The sequence below is a fragment of the Pelodiscus sinensis genome, chromosome 2 (genome assembly GCF_049634645.1).
Source record: "Pelodiscus sinensis isolate JC-2024 chromosome 2, ASM4963464v1, whole genome shotgun sequence".
In the NCBI taxonomy this organism is placed as follows: domain Eukaryota; kingdom Metazoa; phylum Chordata; order Testudines; family Trionychidae; genus Pelodiscus; species Pelodiscus sinensis.
In genome coordinates this window covers 9,081,195-9,095,256 of record NC_134712.1, presented here as the reverse complement: position 1 = coordinate 9,095,256, position 14,062 = coordinate 9,081,195, and the positions used below count along the sequence as shown (strand labels likewise).

General features: G+C 46.5%; 1 protein-coding gene across 1 annotated transcript in view; it reads right to left on the bottom strand.

Moving 5' to 3' along the window:
- The window catches only part of COL22A1 (collagen type XXII alpha 1 chain), a 310,548-nt gene extending 296,784 nt beyond the window's left edge, over positions 1 to 13,764 (bottom strand). Inside the window, exon 1 of the mRNA XM_075920074.1 lies at positions 13,351 to 13,764. The gene's annotated coding sequence lies outside the window, so the exon portion shown is untranslated. The remainder of the gene's footprint in view (positions 1 to 13,350) is intronic.
- Between the last annotated feature and the right edge of the window lie 298 nt (positions 13,765 to 14,062).

The following is a 14,062-nucleotide window of genomic DNA, read 5'->3' as shown; positions in this document are numbered from 1 at the left end:
GGAGACATTGTTTTCACTGAGCACTCAAATGTGTCTGATGAGCCACCACTGAATATACGTTTACATGTTTTCAGATGAAGTTCCTCTAAACTGAAGGTATTAAAGGAAAGAGACAAGTTTTAAATGACAGCAAATAAGGTGCAACATTAGTGTATCTTAGCAAGGACATCATTACAAAGCTGCCAAATATAAGGTTTCCTGTGCAAAGTGCTTTTAAATTGTTCAACTGCCCTCCATTGTAATGTTATCACTAGTGTTGTTATTCAACATTGCATATGTTAAACCATTGTCGTATCTGGAAAATATTTATACATTATCATCTTGCTTCTGTGTCCTAGAGGCATAGGATTATTCCCAATGTTACCGTGCATAAAAGTGTCAACTTTATAACACTCAGGTGAAGAATTACACAACCAAGACTTCATTTCACTGGCAACCATTCAAGAATTAAAGTATCTGAGACAAGGAAATACCATCAGACCAAAGAGAATTTTTGAAAGGATCATGCAAGGGCAAGCAAAGAACTCTAGTTCAACATGTTTAAGTTTCATCAAATTCCAAATGGCAGGACTCAGAAATGGAAACGTAAAGGAAGTCTACAGTATATAATATTTGGGAGCTTGATTCCACTGCACTGTACTGCACCAAATCTATACCAGTGGGTGTCAAATCAATCAATGGGGCAACACTAATTCAGAATGGCAGTAAAGCAGTGCAGGCCCTTGGAGGTGAGTTGGACTTGCCCACCTGCCCTTAATGATGAAGATTTCTCAAGGAACTTCACATTTATTTGCAGGGACTTGGTTGGTGTAAGGTCCCAGATTAATGTAACTCAAATGGAGTCCTCTCTTTAACCACAGGCATGCAGCAACTCAGCAAGCTTCCCAACAAAGCCCCACTGATATGACACAACCCTCCAAGTAGACCCCTCTACATGGAAAGCAGAGTTTAGTCCCAAACACATGTAGGGCTCGGCTGTGCTCTTGCTTTACTCAACCAAGCAGGAGAATGAGATGAGAGTCAGCTCAGCAGGTCAACCCCTCCCCCCGCCCCCCACGCACTCAGTCAAACAGCCTCAATCATGGGTCCATCTCTTGCATAATATAAGAATGGCCATACTAGCCCATCAGGTTCCATCTAGCCTAGTATCCTGTCTTCAGACAGTGGCCAATGCTAGGTGCCCCCAGAAGAAGTGAACAGGGAATCATCAAGCAATTCCACCCATCACCCATTCCCACCCTCTGACAAACAGCAGCTAGGGACACCATTCCTACCCATTCTTGCTAATAGCCATTGATGGACCTACGCTGATGGACCTGTGGTCACTGGATACAGCCCTGCACGCAAATAGGCAGAAAAGACAGAGATTTGTCTTCCTCTTCCACTCCCTTGGCCAAATGCAAGGTCTGAGGGAAGTAAACTGCACCTTTTGAGGCTTTCAGTAGTTTCCCTTCCAGCACCTGCATACAAACCAGGAGAGGAACACAGGAGTAATTGGGTGCCCACAGCCACTCTTGGGGCAGTGCAGTTTACTCTACACTCCTCGTTCAGGGCATTTCCCAAAATCAGGGAGGCTGACAGAATTGCTGGGCCCCATGGCCAGTTATACAGCAGTCTCCGCACTCCAGGAAGGAATGGGGCCTCGGCCAGAAGGGGCAGAGCTGGAGCAGACAGGCCTCAGCACCACCCAGACAGCACCATGCCCCACTCCAGCCCTTAGCACCACCCAGAGAATGCTGCTCAGAGCTCCAAGGCAATTTAAAGGGACAGTTGGCCAACTTTCCCCTTCTTCTCCCTCCTCCCCCACCTTGCCTTTAATCAACAGAGAGGATTAGGATTAGAAAATATGTTCACTAGTACCAGCTGCAGTGGGTGGTTGGTTCTATGGGCACCTGTTTATTAGAAACCCACCAAGACTAATTAATTAGAAACCCAACAAGACCCACATAAGCCACTGACCAGCAGTTAGAAGACAACAGCTTCTGGTCCAGGACCTGTATCCCTGTATCAGGACTAGTAATATTGACTACCAGCAATGTTTTGGCTCACCTTCTTCCTTTCTACAAAAGAAGAATCTGAATGAATTTACAGCCTTTTAATTCCCCAGAATAAGTGTTCAAAATGTTTAAGGCAGGACTCCCAAAACTCTTCGTTCTGGCCTAGCTGTTTCCACTGAAGTAAAAGGTAAAACTCAGTTTTGTTCACTATGGGTATGTCTACACTTGCCCCCTAGTTTGAACTAGGGAGGCAAATGAAGCATACTGAAGTTGCTAAGGAACCGTGGGATTTAAATATCCCGTGCTTGATTAGCATATTCGCGGTCAGTCGCCATTTTAAAAAGCCAGTAACCTGAATTAACTCGCCGCATGTAGATGCGGTAGTCCGATCCAAAACCCTTCCCTCAAATTAACTGTTACTCCTCGTGCAATGAGGAGGGAAGGGTTTTGGATCGGACTACTGCATCTACACACGGCAAATTAATTCAGGTTACTGGCTTTTTAAAATGGCAACCAGACGCGAATATGCTAATCAAGCGTGGGATATTTAAATCCCACGCTTCATTAGCAACTTCGGTATGCTTCATTTGCCTCCCTAGTTCGAACTAGGAGGCAAGTGTAGACATACCCTGCAATGTTAGCAGAGTTAGGCCAAAGCAAAGTACTTGTGGTAAAAACCCACCCATGATTTCTAAAGGATCCAAAACACTGACCACAGAGAAGGAGTGTAGCAGCTCAAAGGCTAACAGCTGATCCTGCCACCCTTACGCATGTTGAGCAGTACTTCATGTGCAAGGTATTGCAATGGGACAACTTGCAAATGAAGGGACTAGTCAACATGAGTAAGGAGGCAGCAGATTCTGGCCCTCAATGAGGCAGCCATAATACAGCTCATTATTATTTGGGACCCTAGCTGCCTCTTTGTTCCATAGAGCACTAAGAAGATTTTAGTGCTCAATAAACCACAGATATGAGGACTGAGAAATGCTGGCTCTGTTAAAGCCCTAGAATTACGGTATAGAGAATTGACATTTGTCCTATTGATACCGAACCCTACAGTCAATGAACATGGTGTATAACTGTCTAGATAATAACTACTCTGAAAATGTTTAACGGTTCACAGTTATGCTGGAAGGGCATAACAAGTGGAGTTCTGCAGAGATCAGTTTTGGGACCAGTTCTGTTCAATATCTTTGTCAATGATTTAGATGGTGGCATAGAGAGTACAATTATTAAGTTTGCAAATAATACCAAGCTGAGAGGGGTTGCAAGTGCTTTGGAGGAAAGGGTCAAAATTCAAAGTGATCTGGACAAACTAGAGAAATGGTCTGAGGTAAACGGGATGAAGTTCAAATGAAAAGTATTCCACTTAGGAAGGAAAAATCAGTTTCATACATACAGAATGGGAAGCGACTATCTAGGAAGGAGTACTGCTCAAAGGGATCTAGAGGTCATTGCAGGCCACAAGCTAAATATGAGTCTACAGTGTGACACTGTTGCAAAAGAAGCAAACATGATTCTGGGATGCATTAACGGGAGTGTTGTGAGCAAGACATGAGAAGTCGTTCTTCCGTTCTACTCTGTGCTGATTAGGCCTCAGCTGGAGTATTTTGTCCAGTTCCGGGTACCACATTTCAAAAATGACGTGGGGAAATTGGAGAAGGTCCAGAGAAGAGCAACAATGATGATTAAAGGTCTAGAAACATGAGCTATGAGGGAAGGCAGAAAGAGCTGGGTTTGTTTAGTTTAGAAAAGAAGACTGAGAAGGGACATGACAGCAATTTTCAGGTTTCTAAAAAGGTGTTCCAAGGAGCAGGGAGAAAAATTGTTCTCCTTGGCCTCTGATGATAGGACAAGAAGCAATAGGTTTAAATCTCTGGTTCTAATACAAAGTTAGCTTCCTGTATAACACAAACGTTTCCTCCCAGAAAATGTGAACTTTTCTGTCCATGTATTCCCCCTTTTTCCACTGCCATTAAGATACATTTCCAAGAAACCTTTTCACCAGCATACTCTCTATTCCAAGAATGGGTATACTTAAATTCAGGAGAAGCTTTCATACAGTGTCAGAACAAGGATAGTTTTGTGTTAGAAGTGTAGACCAGGGAGTCAGGACATCTGGGAGTGGCATTTCACTCAGAAACATTTCTTCTGTAACCTTAAGAAAGTCACTTAACTTCTCTGTAGCTAAATTTCTCCACCTGTAAAAACAGGGGTAGCAAACAAACAACTCTCAAAATATTGCATGGTCTTCAAACAATGGACAGGGAGTCAAAATGGTCAACATTGGTGGTAGGCACCATGTCCTTGAAGTTAATGGAAGCCGTGCATGCTCACTCCTGGAGTATCAGGCCAATTTTTTAGAGGACTAATTATAGATGGAGGAGGCAGTTTGTCAGAGGCACAAAGGAGAGTCCGGTGCCCAACCTGCACTGAAAGTTAAGGGGAGTTTGGCACTAACTCCTTTGTGCCATTGAAAATTTCCTCTCCGGAGTCCTAACTTGGAGCATACAAATGTCATCGTTTCAGCCCGTAATGTACTATTTCCCCTTTCGTGATGCATCCCAAGGTCATTTGTTGCCTGACAGCAGAAGCCCATACTGATTTCTCCTGTGATTTATTAAGACTTGACAAAAACAACTATGAACTTGTCCTCTGTGATAAATGGTGAACTGAAGCACCATCTGCCAGGACTAGACAAGCTTACACAGCCCACAGAGCTGAAGGAGACTGAGCCGCTTCACGATGTTGTTAAACACCCTAACAAGTCTGGTAGTCAGCCGTCATAAAATGTTCAGGAAGAAGAGAATGTTGTCTGGTCGTTGTTCACACCGGACGCCATGTAATCCCAACAGCCTGCCCCAGGCAGACAAGATGACATACCAGGAGAAGTCAATGCCGGCTCCTCTGCTGCAAGCCTCTAGACTTGGGTTCTGCTTCTGGCCTCCGGCCTTGGCACCCTGCCTCAGCTTCCTGGCTCGTACTCCCCAAGCTCCTGGCTGCCCACTCCCTGGCCGTCTGCTCCAATCTCTCTGGTACGGGCGTATTCATGCTCCTGCTGTGCCGGTTTTCCCCCTCAGGTCTCCAACCCCGGAGCACCCAGAAGGTCTCTGACAATGTTGAACCAGAGTTCTGGACTAGAGAGGTTCAACCAGTACTTATGCTGCAAGCTCTTTGGGAGCAGATCCTCTTTGTTTTATGTTTGTACTGCCCCAGCACAATGGGGATTAGGCCCCTAAACGCTACTGAAACACTAAGGCTACATCTAGACTGGCATGATTTTCTGGAAATGCTTTTAATGGAAAAGTTTTCCATTAAAAGCGTTTTCGGAAAAGCGCGTCTAGATTGGCACGGACGCTTTTCCGCAAAAGCACTTTTTGCGGAAAAGCGTCCGTGGCCAATCTAGACGCGCTTTTCCGCAAAAAAGCCCCGATCGCCATTTTCGCGATAGGGGCTTTTTTGCGGAAAACAAATCTGAGCTGTCTACACTGGCCCTTTTGAGCAAAAGTTTTGCGCAAAAGGACTTTTGCCTGAATGGGAGCCGCATAGTATTTCTGCAAGAAGCACTGATTTCTTACAGTAGGAAGTCAGTGCTTTTGCAGAAATTCAAGTGGCCAGTGTAGACACAGCCTAATAATTAAGTGCAAAAACTAAAGGAAAAATAAGAAGCAGAGGAGCCTACTGTCAGGGAGGAAAGCAGGAGAAGACAGATAAAGCAATCAACTGAAAAGATATAAAAAAAAGGACAAAGAACTTTGAAAAGAGCCAGTAAATGAAGCAACAAAATAAAGCAATGGACTTCATGAGGAACCCAAGGGAGGGAAATGCAGGCAAATACAAAGGCCCCCAGTGGTGAAGTTGTTTTAATTGCAGGGATCAATCATCAAAAGTACTTACCCATGTAATTAAGAAAAATCCCACAGAAAACATAAAAACAGTTCTTAGAATAACACCACAGGCGGCAGCACAGTTGAACAGCAAGATGGGGGTGGGGTGGGAAATTAGTCTGAAACAACTCAAGTACTCTATTAGGGGAGTCCTCAGTCCCTCAGATGTCCTCAGTCCCTCGCACAGAAAGGGGGCCTTTTTCCTTCTGCTGCAAGAAGATGAAGCTAAGACTATACCAAGCCTGGTGGTGTCCCTGGCACAGTCCGTCACAAAGGCACTTTCTTGCATCCATACCATCCCAGGTTGCAGACCTGTGGATCTTAGTAAGTGGAGCAGAGTTTAGCTTGGTCAGTGCTGGGATGTGACATCACTACAGAAACTCCAGGTGCCCCAGGAAGTGTCGCGGATCATTTCTGTGTGACCTCTTCTCTCTGAACTGTGACTGGCCCAATGCCCTATTCCGCAGGTCAGAACAGAGCAAGCTGCCCAAGTCTCGGTCTAGATCTATGGGGCTCAAAGATCACATGGAATAGTTTCCTAGGGCAAATGCATTGACACCACTGTTGATGTGGATTGAAAATGGTGCCTACTTATCATCTTCCCTTGCAGTTTCATTTGGTTAAGATATTCTACAGGTTGGACCTCCCTGGTCCGGCACCCTGAGGACCTCCCTGGTCCAGCGCCCTCAGGACCTGACTGGTCCTGGACAAGGGAACTTGCCAAACCAGAGGAGGTTGTGGGGGAGGGGGCTCTCTGCTCCACTACTTGCCCCCCACACCTGGCACGACTGCCCCCGTCCCCTGGTTATGGCAGTATTGTGGGCTCTGTGGCCCCATGACTTCTAGTGGCACCCCCAGCCCTACTGGCTCCGCAAGCTCTCGCTGCCCTGATAGCCCCACGATCTCCAGTGGCCCTGACGGCACTCGCGGCCCACTCCTTCCCAGCCCTGCTGGCTCCGGGCTATGCAGTCCCCTAGCCCCATTGCCTCTGGTGGCCCTGATGGCTACCCAGCCCCGCTGGCTGCAGGCTCGGGTGCCCCACAGGCTCCAAAGCCCAGCTCTGCTCCCAGCCTCCAGTAATCTCTGCACTGGGGCTCTCTAGTTCATCAACATCTGTGATCCTCCCAGACCATGGCTGTGGCCCGGCCAGAGAGTTTGGGACCTCAGAAGTTGAACCTGTATTTCATCTGCTGCTCTGAACTATTGGGTCCTGTGGCTGTGAGGGTATTAAACGGATGCTGCACGCCACTTCAGAAATGAGTGAGGGGATTCCTGGCTCCGCAAAGCACTTTGGGATGAGGTGGGGTGAATTCCCCCCCCCCCCATGCTGTGGTGACAGTGAGGGCACACACTGCATGGCTTCACTCATTGGCTGCAACTGTGACAGTCACAATGATAAACGCTTTTCTGTAATACAGGGGTTAAATAGCTGCTGTATTCAGAACTGAGCGGCTCAGGAATTTCCAAGGCATCCACAGCAATAAACGGCCCTCTGGGGAGAAGGGAATTTTCTACTGACATGCCAACCACTTTCTTTGTATCTCAGTCCATGTAAACCTTACCGCTTTGGAAGGAAATACCTCAGATCCTATCAGCAGCTATGTAATGTGACAGGCAAGTCACGACTGCAAAAATTGCACCTGAGTCAAGAACAATAAAAACAGAACGATAAAGATTCGGCTGAAGATAAATTAAAACAAAAAAAAGCACAAGTCCAGAAATGTGCAAAATGTTAGAGCTAAGAGTCCCCTGGAATGGCATGCCAAGTGGCAGAATAATATTGCTGCTTTGACCCCTCGTACAAAAATCATTGCAAGCTAACACAGCACAGTATGACAATCAAATGCAAGCAATTAAGCCAAACTCAGGGAATACCTCACATTGCAGAGAGCCATCAATATATTTGTAATGAACCACATCGATGCCAGAGCAAATACATTGTTTTCCAGGTTATCCTAATGCTTGCACCCATACCATAATAGATACACTCAGATATTAGCATTGGCAAAGCAAATGTGTATGCGGCAGGGGGAAGGAAATCCATGCAAGAGCGTAACCCTGCCTGAAAGGGCTCTGTTTCTCACTTGCCAATGGCAGATTTTCATTCATTCCTAACCCCATTTCAGGGCCCAGACAGCTTGTGTAAATTATAATTGACCCTTGCCAGATGCTGACCCGCCCCAGTGGTTTGTATTGTTTATGGCCAGCTTTGCCCAACTCTGCCCATTTGGAGTTTAAAATAGGTTACACAGACAGGGGCTGGCTTGCTATCTTTCTCCAATTGGGACTCACAACATATATCCGGGGTAAATGGCAGAGAATCTAGCTAACTCTTGGCTGGGAGGAAGCAGCATTCGAGGATGCCAGAGACTGGAATCCACCACTGTAAAACCACTTATGTAACATTTGTAAAACAATTTTAAACTACATGCTGGGCAAAGACCAGACAGTAACTCTCCCCCCTCCATCACGCGCCATGTAGCACAAATGGATAGGTACATTATTGGAGTTCAGAGACTCAGTCTTCCAAGGCATCGGGTTTTGACCAGTGCAGACAAAGAGGCAGGATACTGGCCAGGAAAGACCCCATAATGGCAATCCCTTTGTTCAAAGGTCTATTTGTGCACCCACTAAAATGAAGAGCAATGCTCCCATTGATTTCAGTGGGCACACCAGCAACTCTCTCATTCTCATATTGTTTCTAGAAACACATCATTTTGCTGCACACAGTACTGCATTAAGTTACCTTTCCTGACTCTGCCAGAAAGGTCAGTATCCATTGTGTAGCCTGTCTGGCTATAGTTGCTAATACTGTCGGGGGCGGTTTTTATTCCACTCCAAATTAGAGCAGTGGTCTATGATGACACACCCTCACCAGCCCAGATAATAATAAATAGCACTTGCACAGCTTGCCATTTTTAGAGTGCTTTTCAAACTTCAGCTACTTATGTCCTACTTATGTGCTGTTCAAACATTAGCTACATTAGTCCTCCAAGCATCCTGGGAAGTTGGAAAGTGAATATTATAATCCTTGTGTTACTGATTAGGAAACAAGCAAAGAAAATAAATGCCTTTCCCTCAGACAAACCTTAAGGCTACGTCTACACTGGCATGATTTTCCGAAAATGCTTTTAATGGAAAACTTTTCCGTTAAAAGCATTTTCGGAAAAGCACGTCTAGATTGGCAGGATGCTTTTCTGCAAAAGCACTTTTTGCGGAAAAGTGTCCGTGGCCAATCTAGACGCGGTTTTCTGCAAAAAAGCCCCGATCACCATTTTCGCCATCGGGGCTTTTTTGCGGAAAACAGTGCTATGCTGTCTACACTGGCCCTTTTGCGCAAAAGTCTTTCGGAAAAAGACTTTTGCCCGAACGGGAGCAGCATAGTATTTCCGGAATAGCACTGACGATCTTACATGAGCTCGTCAGTGCTTTTCTGGAAATTCAAGTGGACAGTGTAGACAGCTGGCAAGTTTTTCCGCAAAAGTAGATGATTTTGCGGAAAAACTTGCCAGTCTAGACACAGCCTAAGACCCTGATTCAGCAAACCACTCCTATTCAGCAAAGCACTTAAGCATGTGCACCAACTTTAATGGGACGTAAGCTCCTTCTTAGAATCATGACTGAGTCGTGACTGAAATCAGTGGCAGAGTAGAGAATTAGAACTCAGCAGGACCTAACTTCTAGAGCCATGCTTTATCCCAAGAGGTTAAGGCTGGGGGAGGAAGGGAGAGAGGTGTCATGACATCATGGTCATGGCCACCTTATCCTTCTCATATTGTTAACTAGGAAGGGGAACTCAGCTAGACCTCAGCTAGAAGGGAAGGGGCCCTGATATGGATTTCTGTATACTCTGGTTCCCTTGCCACACTGATAGATAGATGCAGCCCAGCTTTATTCATTACTTAGTCACAGCTTGTCCTGGGAAAGGACTATGGGACAAGTAACCAAGTCTGGAGGGGATGGGGTTTATTAGAGTGCGACCTTTACCAGGGAACATTGAGGCCTTGACTTAAGTAGGAGTTCCGCTCACGGAAGGCAGGAAGAATCAAGGACCCTGAGTGGCCAATGGGAAGAGGGAACATGGAACAACCAAGGATATGGATGACCAAGGAACTTTTCAGTGCAATGAAGAGAAGTTGGGGAATTTTTCCTACTTCAGATAGGTTAGGTGACATAGTACAGGGAGAAGTCCCAGGTGGGGCTGAGTGAGAGGTCACCTAGTAGGTGGGGTTCTCTGTAAGGCTCTCCCACCCATGACAGGATGGGGGGGGGGGAACGCATACGGGTGATGCAAGGAGTGAAAACTGCAAGCATTCCAATGATTTAAAAAAACAGGTCTCGAGAAAAAGTCATAAAATGACAAAATTGACGTCGTCTTTGAAGCAGACATAATTACAGAGCATTTTGCAGGAGACATATTTTAATGAGATTTCTAGCCTGCATTGGAGGCCAAGGAATATCTTTTGAAATATCACAGTTTCCATCAAGGGGCTAGCGCTGGCATGTAAGAGAGAGGTTTGCCCTAAAATATTTGGCATGCCAGGAAGGGGTGTCAGGTGAGGATTCAGGGTGTGTATATACAGATGTGCAGACACACACTCAGATCTCAGAGCTCTGGAAACCCACCCAAAGATTTCTATTCCTCCAGAAAGTGCCCTGGCCAGCCCCCAGACCTAATTCTCCCACTCATACTCATTCAGAGTAGGACTTTATTGCATGGGTAGTGCCACGGGAGTAGCAGGTGAGAGAATGGCCACTAGTCAACATTTCCTCGTTTCACCTCATGTGAATAGTCTCACTCAAATCAAGCCTAGGAAATGACTTCCATTGATAAAGTGAACAACAGTTGGTCCCTATCCCATCAGTTCAGGAACCACTGACTCCTGGTTAGAGGTTGCGGACTGAAGTCAGAAGATATGGCTTTTAATCCAGACTCTCTACCCACAGATCTGCTGAGTGACTTTAAGCAAGTCCTGCAATGCCGGCATTGAGCTTCAGTTGAATCCAGAGCTATTCCGCCGAAGTCTGGTTATACAGAAACCAGAAGACTTGGTTAGACAGCACATTTGGCCCTGGGCACTGTCAGAAATAGACCATCGGTCTGACCTAGTATGGCCAAAGGAGCCACCAGACTCCACAGGCCCTTGGGTAAGGTGGTAGTGGCGGGGTGGGGCAAGCATTGCATTCCCAGAAGGGACCGGGCCTCAAACAGAAGAGGCAGGGCTGGGGGGCAGCTAGCCCTTAACACCGCTTGGAGCATGCTGAACCCCTCCCAGCTGTCAGCCGCATGGAGTGTGCGGCGTTCAAGCAACAATGTAAAGGGCCCAGGGCTCCATCTGCTGCTGCTACAGTAGCAGTGGTGGCAGTTCCAGGCCCATGTCAATCGCTGGGCCTGGGGGCAATGGTCCTCTTTGTCCTCCCCCATCGGTGGACCTGAGCATGGCTGTGCTTATATTCTTGTGTAAGTCAATGAAGACTCTTCAGCCTTGCCTGGGCGTCACTGAGATCAGAATGTGGCTCTGAATATCTCTGTGCCTCAGTTTCCACTAGTCAGAATCCTGGCAGAGAAACGCCACAGTGCCCCAGAGCAGGTGAGCCCAATGATAATAGCAGCCTGTTTGGAGATCTACCAGAATATCCCAGTTCATCATCAAGGTGGTAAAAGTCTTTCTAAATCACCTTCAGTCATGGTGAGCTCTACTAATGTAGCCCTATGGGTCTGCAACGCTTACTCCCGAGCACAGCTCTGTAATAATCCACTGCCAGTTTTGCATCAAGGAGGGTGGTCAAGTGCCCAATTTTTGACCAGAAAGTCTGGTCAAAGAGGGGCCTGACAGTGTCCAGTCATCTCTACTGACCGATCACCCCAAGGTTGCTGCAGATGGGGTAGGCACTGAGATATCACCTGTGTCAGCCCCTACTCAGCTGGGACCACCTCCGACCTGTCAGGTGACTATAGCTCCCAGTCCCAACTCTGCAGACAAGTCACTTGGGCAGGGGTGGGGAAGGGGGGGGAAAGCAGTGAGTGACAGGGCTTGGGGAAGAGGAATGAATGGAAGGCAGGGCTTTGGGGGAGGTAGAAGGTAGCTTGGGGTGGGGCTTCAGGGGGAGAGATGGGGCGGGGGATGTTCCGAAGGACACTCATACTAGACCAGCCAGTTAATATTACAAAGTTGGCAACCCCCATAACCCTGTGTAAAATAGCAACACTGTCATGAATAGAGCACACTTTATACAAAGGATCCTAAAGCACTCTGCAAACAAGGCACACACAGCCCCTCTGCGTGGCACCCTCCACATATGTATGAAGCAACAGTCAACTGGAAAACACAAATGAGAATGGCAGGAACTGAAGTCTTGATAAACAATACTGGGAAAAATCCCTAATGCGTGCCATAGAATCTTCAAGGCCAGATTTATATATGTGTGTATTTGGGGAGTAAAAGGGTGTGTGCATGTGCCTGGTGTGTACTTGCATGTCTAATTCATGCATGGCAATGGACTGCAAAAAGGCTAGTCAGATGCATAGTTAATCATGTGTCATAACAAACAGGAGAACGGCACATGCAAGTTTAATGATCATGAATGTAGATCAAGTGTGCAGGAACATGATTTTCAAAATCTCCCCCTCCGTGTCCATACAGAGCAGACCAAATGTGTTATTTTAAGGTCTGAAGCACATGCATACACACCGCACTGAGTGCACACTGAAGGGTGCAAAGTGTCAGCTGTCAAAGAGTCAGCGACCTCTCTGAGAACATCAGCTATATAAAATGCTACGAAGAACATGTAAAAAGAAGTGCCGAATGAGGCAAAAGCTCTATGTTTACAGGGGAAGCCAAATGCTACAATGAAAAATTGGGTCAAGGAAGCTTTGTAATAAATAGGAGGTGGAAGAATTGTCACCCAGAACTACACGAGGTCCCACATAGTTAGGTAGAAGCTATAACTACCAGGAAAAGGCTAGATAAATCAAAATCCTGATCAGAGTGTGACCTGCAGAAGCAATGTGAAAAATGATGGCTATAAAGGAACACTGCTGTGATATCTGAAAAGCTCATATCAGCTTGAAACCTTTGACTTTTCTTAATGGTGACATTACCACTTCCTAAGTCTCTGCATCTGTCTTACCACAATCAGACAGGAATCTAGCAGTTTCACAACAGCTGGCTCCCTCAAGTTCAGTACTGTAGCAAAAACAAGTTGGCAGAAACACATCAACACAGTGTGCAGGCACAGTTAGGATTTTGCAGACTACATTGAAAAGCTTGGGTTAGGTACAATTTAATCCAATTCCTCTTGGTTTTTCTGGTGTCATTAACTCCAGATCCTGTTGCTACATGTCTACAAAAACTTTTCTGTACTAGTTTCGCCCACCGTGTGCAAGGGAAAAAATGGATCCAAACTAATCAACCAGGGTTGTCTTCACAGAGCATGGCTGTTAGGAGTACAAAAATTCCTCTTACCTGTTGCAAAAAAGCACCAGAAAAGCTGCTACCTGTTGCCCAATTCCCGAGCCACATTCAACACTCAGATGAAAAGTACTTTGCAGAGTTGTCAGCCAAAGTGGAGACTGACAACTTGTCCCCCTGATTGGAAGGGAAAAAAAACCACAGCAAAACTCAGCAGGTTGCTGGAGGGGAGAAAAAGCCCCTTTCTTTATATCCTACATCCCAGCAACCGACACAGAAATGGGAAAAAAAATGACACACATACACAGAGCAAGAAGGGGTGAAAGAAATATGAAGGAGTCCAGCTCTAGGGAGAGATGATCTAACTGCAAGAAAAGCAGCCGGGAGTAGGGACAATGCTCAGGGTTAGATTAGTCTGCGGGAGAGAGCTGCAAAGTGTAATGACCTGGGATCTGGGAAAGGGGTGTGTGGGAGGGGTTGAGGGAGGGAAGAGGGGTAGGGGGTGTGGTGAAAGGAAGGGAGAGAGCTCTCTTGGATAGGGAGGGGGCAGAGAGTGCTTTGAGGAGGACGGGATGGAAGGAAAGAGTAGAGAGGAAGGAGACAGAGTCTGGTTTCGGGTGGGAGACCAGGGAGGGCTGGTTTGGGGATGTACATGAGAGAGGAGAGGGCTTATACCGGGGTGTTCTGAGGGGAGAGTGAAAGTGGAGACAGGAGTGGAGCTGCGGAGCAGGAGGAGGCTGAGAGAAAAGGGCAAGAGGCTTGCTGG